We start from the raw sequence: 8,767 nt of genomic DNA, 5'->3' as shown, positions 1-8,767 counted from the left end.
TCATGTTGCTAAGGGATGAATCCATATGATATTTTTTCATCAACCTTCAAGAGCCCAACTTCATAACTAGTTACCATGTTAGCTAGGAATTTGCCTTAACATTATCCTATCGTAGGACATGCGTTGCTCGAAATTCAACTAGAGATCCAAACTGGAGTGGATCCTTTTGAAAAGTGCATTGGGTTTCAAATCTGATGGAAAGGCGCTCAAATGAAGTTGATGAATGAGGACTAAAGAATCCCCTATATTGATCAATTTATGGATTTGGAGAGAACAACTTGTAACACACCCTAAAGAAGAGTATAGGCCTCCACCTAATTATTAAATTCCTTACTGAGACTCTAAGAGTAGGATAATTCTTGTTGTCCTCTAAGGTGCACCAGTAATGCCCCCCCGATAGACTCCTAACACCCTTGATAAACGTCACATATCTACTCGTTAATGGGTCATTGAATAAATTTGTACCAACTAGAAGGATGTATCTTGAATCTATTTTTACCACATCTTCCACCATAATGAGGAGGTTTCTATTATACTTTCTTGGGATGTTATGTGTAGTATGTGTTGTAACATTTTGTGAAATATTTAGATCTCCTATAATTTCAACTACTTCTTCTTTTGGCCCAAAAATGAAGCCAATAACAATGTTGTTTTGATATTTTTGTTAAAAAAATCAATTCATACACCACTAAGAGACAACAAATTCCATTTTCATTTGGCAACTTTGACATAAATGTAGATTTGTATGCTTAAATGTTTGAAAATAACCATATTATAACATCAATTCTTGGAAAACTATTTTGACAATGGAATTCATATTTCAACATTTAGGAGACTAGGTTGTTAATAATAATAACAATAATGATAATAATACCCTCATTCAATTATCTCGTTCTTGAAATTTACAAGCTATTGATTTCAGGTATAATTTCATGAAATGGTTAAATTCCTTGAAGTTTCATTATTATTATTTAATTTTTGAGAAGAACCCAATGATTTAGGGTGTTGGAGTTGTAGAATGGTAAACTAACAAAGAACTATGGCCTCTTTTACAAAGTTGAAGAATATAACTACAACAACAAGTGTAAATTTCATAGAAATGGTCCACAACAAAAAGATTCTACCTATTTCCATAGATATGATGAGGTTTTTATTGTACTTCCCTGGGAATTTAAATGTAGTATGTGTTGCAGCATTTTGTGAAATATTTTGATCTCCTATAGTTTCAACTACTACCTCTTTTGGCTCAAAAAATGAAGCGAATAACAATGGTTTTTGATATTCTTGTTAAAATTAATCAATTCATACACCACTAAGAGAAAACAAATGCCATTTTCATTTAGAAACTTTGAGGTAAATGTGGATTTGTATGCTTAAATGTTCGAAAATAACCATATTATAACATTAGTTATTGGAAAATTATTTTGACAATGGAATTGGGATTTCAACATTTAGGAGACTAGGATCTCAATAATAATAACAAGGGCTACTTAATAGCTAGTCTCTGCCACTTAGCTCAAAATAGTTGAATTAAAGTAAAAAGCAATATAGACATAATGGGACAAATTAGTTGACTATTGTGTGCAAAATTGGAGCATTTTACCCAGAAAATTTATCATGTAGTCCACTGTACCATTTAATTTATTGATTGAGTATTACTGAATGGTGTAGATTGATTATTGTAGTGTGAAATTGGCCCATTTTGATAAATAATGTGTCATGTAGTGGACTATACCATAGATGTACATATAGTATTATTCTTGGCTTGGCCTCGTCGCTTGAGCTTATTCGATGATTTTTGCATTAAATGCTTGTATTGGTTGATTTCTTTTGTTGTTGAATTGTTTAATAACATTTATGTATAAAAATCTACGAGCATTACCTAATACATCAAAAAGGGTTGTCAATTATGTTGCTCTATTTTCATTTTATTGCTCGAAAGATCACAACCAGATTTTGGACCATAAAAGTAAAGTTGTCCTTCAAAATATATAAGAAATAAGAACTATTTTTAAGCAAAAGTTTGTTTATTTTAGATTATGTTTTTGCATTTGTCTTAAGTATCTAGCTAACATTGTTCTCCTACCAACATGTTTCACAAGTACAATTTTATCAACCTTATTCTAATAAGACTCTAATAGATGCAAATATACTAATTTGGTAAAGTTGAGGAACAAAATTCAAAAATTAGGTTGTATTGAATATTACATTTCAACAACAATACTGCATTGGAAAGGACGCACTGTCTGACGTAGTGCTCCAAACTTTATGTAATTTTCTAGCAAAATATGGGAAATTTGTGTATGCTCTGCAACTAACATCATTCCATCCACACTGATAAAATCGAGGTTAAAATTCATAAAAGAAAATCGATACCACTGTTGTGATGGTAGAATTTCTGGAAGTTGTTGTCATTCATTAGAAAATAAAGCAACTCAATGTTCTTATTAAGAGTTGTCCAACTTATATCTATTATTATCTTATATGTTGTGATAAGTGATCAAGAAATGTATTTCTTTTATGAGAATTTCCTTTTCAAATGTAAGCAGTCTCATGTCATGGGCGAGCTACTATTGCCCATAAATCATGGCCTGTTGGCGGTGAGAGGACCGGTTAAGAGGCCTGCTTTGAAGACTGTGGTTAGCCATCGCATGCGCTCGATCATTTCCAGTAGCGCCCTGCGAATCTTGGTTTACAAGTGGAGGTAGTGGACAACACTACAAGTGTGGCTCATTTCGTAGCCCAAAACTACGTAGACGACATGACCATTATCAACAGTGAGATTGCAAGGCAAGAATATAGCCTTCAAGTGGTGGAAGAAGAGGTACAAGACCGATTATCAAATAGTACTAGATTTTTTCATTCTCAGCAAAAAGAAAAGGAACTCCCTTGCACTTGTCGGGTCGAAGACCATGGTGGCCTCCTCTCCAAAAGAAGGAACAACGGGTTTGTTCAAGACTCTGTCGATATTTGGTATATAAAAGTGACAAAGATCAAGTCCCACCCTCACCGTGAGAACCCATTGTGTGTGGTCATGAACGAAGAGAGTGACGATTCCAAGTGTTACTTTGAGTACGTTTTCTTCATAGATCTAGAGGTGCATAAAGCAACGAGAATCCAAGTAGCATTCAAACAACTTTGAATTGTCTACGAAGGATTGCTAGTTTTGTAAGGGTGATAGGAAGTTATTATGTGATGTCCATCAATTTGTAGCTCTCAACAAACATGTTCTCTATATCTTTGTTGTTATTGTGTGATAGGTTGTAAAGAAAAAAAGCTTACAACCCTAGCAGGAGGTGATTCCATCACCTTAATTTACAACAGTTAATTTTGATAGTGTGACAACATCTCACACTATTTAACCTAACCCTATTTCTCCTAAGTCACAATGTGAATGCGAGGTATGAAATAGGGTCGTCGCTTATTTAATGAGATGCAGTCGATGGACGTCTAAGTACGTGTCCTAATATTTTTTCCCTGCAAATGTTATTCGCAAAGCTTATTCAAAAGTAACTTAATATGAAAATTAAATCACCAGCCTGATGTGACCCATGTACTTTTGGCTCGTTCATCTATACAATGAGAAATAACATGTTTGATCTGATAGCCAATCATATTACAGAATAATAGATTAAAATATTATCCAAAAAAATTAAATTTGAATGTGAAAATTTAAACTACGGAAACTTTACAAATTTGCTAGGTGAACCCTGAACTAATATGGGTTTAGCCAAGAACTCAATGCAATATCCTACTGCATGCGACAGGGATAATAATTCCCTCATTCAAGTTTCTCATTCTTGAAAATTACAAGCTACTAATTTTGGTTCTAATTTTCATGAAACGATTAAATTGGTTGAAGCTTCACTATTAATATTTAATTGTTGAGAAGGACCCAATGATTTAGGACACTAGGGTTATAGAATGGTCATATAACAAAGAACTATGGAATTTTCAACAAAGCTAAAGAATAGATCTACAACAACATGTTGTGTAAATTTCATAGCAAGGGTCCACAACAAAAATCTTCTACATAATGTCATAGACTTGTGGGTAAAAACATCATGACATAGTCACACAAATACTTTAGTCACCTAATTGATACACTAAAATCTATTCACACTAACATCCATAAATTGTGGGTAGAAACAGTGTGATATAATTGCACTAGCAACTCGATTACACAGTCATTGCACTATGACCTAGCGACACCAACATTCAATCACATAATGTTATAGATCATGACATGCAATTTTAATACTGAGTTATAGTTGGACATTACAATAACCACATAAGATAAGATGAGACCATAGAGAAAGTTGGTGTAGTTCAATTAACAATTTGTCTTCACATTCTTTATCTCTTCCTCCACCTCCTCTTGCAAAATTACAATAGTAGACAAAAGTTGAGACATGGGAATGTAGATTGCTTTATTTTCCTTAATACTAATCATATCCATGTCCTTGTATAATGGTTTAATTCTTTGATTTCTAAAATCTATGTATGTTTTACAATTATTTTTTAGTGGAATCTATGTTTTATTAATATCGAAGCATTGTGCCATTCTGCTTGTGTGATTTGTCTATGTATGAGTTCAATTTCAATGTGAATATGTAAGTATAATTCAATTTATTTTATCTTTGTTTTTCTTTAAGTAAAAGAGGTCATTTCATTACAAATAGAATGAGCAATACAAATTGGTTTTCCATGGTCAGCCACTAGGGAAACTAGACCAATGGTAGAACCAAATATTTTTAGCATCCAAAAATTAAAAATTGTTTTTGAATTAAAAATTACAACATAGAACTATAAGGCCCATTGCTTGCTTGAAATAACATAACATAATTACTAGTTTACCAAAGATAAAAGTAAACAACAGTAGAGTGCGAAGAGTTCATTAACCCACATTAGGAAAGTCTGATTCTTCTACAACAATGGGCTATTTGCTACTTCTTGATGAGAAACTTGAAACTAGATGGAGCCGCAAGTGACCTTCAATTATTTGTAGACATAGATCTAGTCCTTTAGCTATGAGTTGCAACGTGTATAACATTAAGAATACTTCCTCTCAAGCTTTGTTTCTGTTCAGGAGGACTCTCCCAAATAAGATTTTTAGGTGCCAATAGATAACAATGGTGTACAATATTGATTAAATATTCTCCTTTTGTGCCCAACATCCAGAATATAGTTGGAAAAGTCACCTGATATTTCCACATCTAATAAGCATTCATATTCCATTGTTATTCCTACTTCTACTTCAACAATTTCTCCCAAAATTTGAGGTGGGGTATGATATCTATAGCACCTTGTTGAGGCCTCTACATGCAGTTGAGCTCATGAGTCCATCTTGCAGTAGTAGGTTTCTCCTCTACGGGACCTAGCTTGCTATCAAGGCATGATTACTTGTAGATGAATGTTAGGGTCGAAACTCAGCCAAGGGAGGGTAAAGCCAAGTTGGAGGGAGGTGGAGGAGAGGGCTAGAGAAGTGGCCTAGATAAGCATGATCTGATGCAGGGTGGGGATGAAGAGGTGTGCATGGTTATATTAATGAAGAGCTAACCTAGAAGCAAGGAAAACAGGTAAGACCTAGTACTTTCTATAGTAGCCATGGGTTAAAAGTTCATGTAATAAAGGAAAAATAAGACCAAGGTCATGGGACATGTATTCCAAGTTGAATGTTGGGAAAAATCTATAATGGGAATCACTTGTTGTTTATTATGGCTAAGGAAATTAGTAAAGGAATTGGCTACTGAAATTGGCAAAGGAAATGGCTAAGAAAATTGGCAAAGGCATTGACAAAGGAAATTGGAAAAGGCGTTAGAAAAGGCAAAGAGGCAATAATTGACATTTATTTATGAAAATAAAAGAAACTAGGATAAAAGGGAGATGAAGGGTCACATATTTGCATGAGAGGAAATTGAAGAAAATAGAGGCCTCAATGATAAAAAGGCTTATGAGGATTAGTTCACAACTTTTGTCAATTCAATTTTGGAGCTCTCTTCTATTCTCTCATTCTCTCATACTCTTGCACAGATATGGAATCCTTGGATAACTCTAGCATTGGAGAAAGGAAAGCAAATGAAAGACAAGCAAGGAAGGTTGGATCAAGCAGCTTCAGTAGGAGGATTTTGCAGGTAATAGGTTGCATGTGTGGTTTCCTTGCTGAGGTGTGAATGCATGTTACATGCATTTGTTGATTTGGTTCATTTGTTGTCATTGGCATGGGTTTTGCCTAGTTTGATAGTGGTTTTCAACCTTATCTTTCCATTTCCTAAATAACCATGGTGTGATGGGATTCATTTATTGGTTGAGCTTTGGAACGCTAAAAGGTTTTGGAACTAGGTGAGGTGGTCTCACGAAAATTTCCAAGGGTTGGGGGTGGAGATGGTTTTCTCTAGGAAGCCCTTGTTAGGTAGGTGGAGACAGACAAATTCCTCAAGGTAATGGTGAAGAAATTATGAGGTATCCAAGCTTGTTTTGGCTTGATGATCTCTTGACTGGTTTTGGAGAGATCGCAGTAGCCTGAGGGTGGAGGTGGTTTAATCTCTGGGAAGCCCTGGTTTTTTATGTCTTGATATCCCACATTCATGCTTAGAATATGGCACATGGGTGATTGGTTGAAATAAATATTTGCTTCAGCTCAATCTATGGTCGGGTGGTACGTGGAAGTCCCTGACTTTGTTGGCTTTTGCACAAGTTAATAAGTGATATTTTCCTATTGTAATCAATGAGCACTTGTACTTGTTATTATTATGATTTGATGGTTATTCTCTCATGGTTAATAATCTGGTTATATGTTGGTTATAAGCATGGATTTGTAATGTGCTCTAGTTATGACTTGTTCAAGTTCTAATAAGTATATGAATGGTTGATGAATGCATGTACTAACAATTGTTACTGTGGATAATAAGAGAGGGCATTAGACCTTCCTAATGATTATTAGATGGACCACAAAACCTTATGATCATATATGAATTCATGACCTGTAATTCTTATGTAAGCCATGTGTTTGACAAAATTAGGCATGTTTTTAGTTAGTTCTTGTTCAAGTTTTGTATGAATGGCTTCGTCATTATGTAATTTATCATTCTAAGAAGTTACAGGCAATTTTGGGAAGGGTTTGGAGCCTAGCCTAGAAAATTGGCTTAGATCTTGGGACCGCACCCTCTGAATTGGAGGATATGGGTTGCAACTGCATGGAGGCAGTGTTGTGCATGCGGTTGGAGGGTCATAATTGCACCCATTTAGGCTTATGCATGCATTTGGGGTGTTAGGTTAGAGAAAAATAGCTTCATCTCAGGGCTTGGTCACTTTGGGTGGTTCTTTGGTCCGAGAGTGTCTTGTAAGCCTTGAGGGATGTCTGAAAGTTGTGAGTTGTCGACCCAAGATCCATAACTGAAGCTTGGAGATTAGGTCATGTCATAGTGGTGATCTACTTCAAATTTACCTTGAGGGCTTGCAAAAGCTAGTAAATGTGGGCCGATGATGTTACAAATTGGTATTAGAGCATGGTTCAAATAATTGGACTAGATGAGCTAGATGCATGTTGTTATGCTTATCATGCATGAGGTCAATGTATGGAGTTAGTATCATCATGCATGATGTAGACATATTGATATGATCATATGTATGTATGTATGTATCATGTTGTTATGAAACCAGCTCAAGAAAAAGATAGAAAAGCTTGTTGAGCTCCCTATAATCCAGACACATGTGCCATGATCCATCCTTCTTGTGCACCAATACTACTGGAGCAGAGAAATAACTTTGACTCGGTTGAATTATACCAGCCTCTAGCATTTCTACAACCATACGTTCAATTTCACTCTTTTGGGCATAGGGATATCTGTACGGCCTGATGTTTGAAGGAACACTTCCTAGAATCAGATGAATAGCATGATCATGATCACGCATAAGTGGGAGACTTTTGGGAATCTCAAATACCTTGGAATGATTGTTCAGGACTTTTTGGAGATCTGGAGAAATAGATGATTCCGATGTGGAAACATCTAGTGAACATAATTGTGCAATTACACCTCCTTGTTCCTTTTTTAGAAGATTTTTCATACCATTAGAGCTGATTATCTTTCCTGGTTTCCCTGCAATACCCCTTAATTCAACTTCCTTTCCTCCCGCAAAAAATTTGATGAAAAGTTCTTGAAAATTAAAAGCTATTGTACCCAGGGATTGTAGCCATTGGACTCCTAGTACAACATCAGCACCTCCCATTGGAATGGAAAGCATTAGGCTAATAAATACATATTCTCCCATGGATATCTTGATATTATGGCACTTTCCAGAGCAATTTATTTTTCCTCCATTTGTAATCATCACTTGACACTCTGGTGCTGGATATAGGAAGCAATTCAATTCTTTTGCTACCTTATAATGAATAAAATTATGGGTGCTTCCTGAATCAATCAACACTATTACCTTTTTCTTCTTGATTTGTCCTTCTATCTTGATGGTTTGGGGAGTGGTAATTCCAGCCAATGCATTACAAGATATGGTTGGATTCATTTCTTCTTTATCTAGGCTTTGTTCTTGGATTATATCCTCTTCTTTCGACCTTTCTTGCTCCTTTTCTTCTTCCTCTTCACAATCTATGTAGAATAATTTCTTCTCAGCACACTTATGACCTTTAGTGTATTTGCTATCACAACTGTAACAAAGCCCTTTTGATCTTCTTCTTCCAATTGTTGTTGTGTCAACCTTATAGGTTGTGGAAGACTAGGGGCAACAACACTTCCATCTTTATAGTTGTGAG

This window comes from Pinus tabuliformis, chromosome 4_2 (assembly GCF_031772625.1).
Source record: "Pinus tabuliformis cultivar Carrire ecotype Pingquan chromosome 4_2, CPIR1, whole genome shotgun sequence".
Classification (NCBI taxonomy): domain Eukaryota; kingdom Viridiplantae; phylum Streptophyta; class Pinopsida; order Pinales; family Pinaceae; genus Pinus; species Pinus tabuliformis.
Note: the sequence above shows the minus strand (reverse complement) of the source record.